We start from the raw sequence: 2,462 nt of genomic DNA on the forward strand, positions 1-2,462 counted from the left end.
CTCACTCATCACTCTCCCTCTTTCTCCTGCTCCCTCCCTCTCCAGCTCTCTCTTTTATCTGAGGCTGGTGCTACCCCGCTGATATTGTCGGCTGCTGCCTGGTGAAGAACTGTTACGGATCGCGTGGCATTACCATTATACCCTGCAGTCCTAAAACAGTGATACATCCATCTCCAAGGGCTCATTACTACCTGACATGTGCCTCATCTTCAGCGAACACTAAGCTGACAGCACTCTACAAAGGAGGTCCATGGGCTGTGCGCTGATAAATAAATGAAATAAATATAATTCTACATCTAAAAAGAAGATAAGAGTCAAAATATACACCAGTGATTATATAAATTTTCACATAGTTGGGGACACAAAATGAGATCAGAGGTGACATATTGTAGCAGAGTGTGAGGCAACTTGAACCTAAGGCCTGATTTAAACAAGAGATGCACTGATGTTCCCAAAATTTCCCCCCCATTATTCTCATTTTTTTTGTCAGCGCTTAGAAACAACAATGACGAGCATCCACTTGACATGATTAGAGCATTATCCATCTGACCATCTTGAAATAGATTCAGCTAAGATAAACATTAACTACAAAAAAGCATGACATGCTTAAGAGCATTTTAACAATGCCATCAAAGGTTGAAATGCTTCCATCAGGACATTTTATCTTGAAGAAGATCCAGTCTACAGATATTTTTTCTGACTTTTACAAATATCAAAAGTTTAGTTTCTTAAAAGTAATTTCTCTTACCTAAACAAAGTTCCAGAAGAAAAGAGTAAAAAAGTGTTCAGAAAGTCCAAATGTTGAAGTCAGTCAAACAGCAGCTAAAACATGCCACCACAGTGCAGAGAGCAGCTAGTACATGCTTTCTACTGAACCACCAGCAACCATAGGTTCAAGCCTGAGGTTGCTTCCTAAGACAGGGACTGGAGATATCACCTCCTCCTTCTTTCTCTCTCTCTCTCTACCTCACACACACACACACACACACACACACACAAACACACACTCCCTCCCGCCTTCACTCCCTCTGTCTCTTCCCCCTTGTGTCCTGTGACTGGAGAGCTCCTCAGACAGTGTTCACCCCACCTCAGGCTCTGAGACAGACACAAAGCAGCAGGACTAAGGCCCTTTCCTTATTTATGAATAAAGTCCAACCTAAATATATCTGAGCAAAGGACAGGTGACCAGCACATATAGGCACAGATAGGAAAAGAGAGGGTGAGTCTTATCTTGCTCCTGCACCAATCAACACCCCACCCCACCCCCACCACTTCTATCAGGGTGGTCGATGAGTTCCTACCCAGAGGGGCCTTTTTAATGCGCTCATCACGAGAATCAGTCCTCTTTGATATGACACATGATAATCTATGAAAATGTTAATCAATAGAAATAGTTTAAGCTGTCGTTAAAAAACGTGAGCTAGCTGGTCAATACTCATATCCCTGGTAACAATGTCACTAGTCATCAGGGCTTCATTTGCGGAGCACTTAAATGTGGGACACTGCGCATCAATGCACCTCTTTGCCCGCCGAGGTAAACACATTTTCCCCTCTGTCTGAGCCTGGCCACACTCTGCATGCATTTGGGTCCACCCCCACCTCCTACCTCCTATCCTTTGAGTTTCTTGATAGGTCCACTGGAGGGCAAAATTAATACCTAATTGAATCTTGCAGTCATCAAAATAATCAATACTTTTTTATTATTTATTCTTCACAGTCTGTTGACTGTTTGAAAGCCCAGAGGGACAGGGCAGAGAACAGGCAGCACTGAAATTTCTACCGTTTCACAATGTAATTTTCACTGGGGCATGAGAGTTTGCAAGACCTATAAAAAATGAGAGCAGTGTTTTTTTTGTTAGGATGTGAGGGGAAAAAATAAAGGAAAAATGGGAATCTTTGCCCCAGCAGCTACGATGAAAAATAGAATAAACAAGCTACTGACACTTCAGAGAAGGGCAGGGTCCTTTCTGTCCATCCCTCCATCTATTTCCCTTTCTCCTTTTCTCCTTATTTCATCATATCAGGAGTGTGGCGGTACCTCTCTAATGCTGGCATTTCTCTTCCTGACAGACTCCAAACAAGTGCTGGGAATGAGATCAGAGCTCTAATCTTCCCCTGGCCTCTGAGGCTCGAGGATAAGGGGGCAACACATCTCTCACCATCTTAAGCAGCTGTTAATTACCTCATTTCAAAATAGTTTGCTTTGCCCATTTGCAAGCATGCCACCAGGTTGGGCTTGTTGATCAATTTAAGCTTGGGAAGTAATGTAATTACACATAATGGGATAACTGTAATCTTATTGTAAAAATTCGTAATAAAAAGTAATATTTAAAAATTACCATAAGAAATTACATTATCGATTCTAAGCGGTGGATGTGTAACGGATTAGCTTCATTTTTTAAAGTAACCCTCAGACCTCTGATTAAAGCAGTAATGTGAGTTTGTGTGTGTGTGTGTGTGTG

Source organism: Etheostoma spectabile, chromosome 22, assembly GCF_008692095.1.
Source record: "Etheostoma spectabile isolate EspeVRDwgs_2016 chromosome 22, UIUC_Espe_1.0, whole genome shotgun sequence".
Classification (NCBI taxonomy): Eukaryota; Metazoa; Chordata; class Actinopteri; order Perciformes; family Percidae; genus Etheostoma; species Etheostoma spectabile.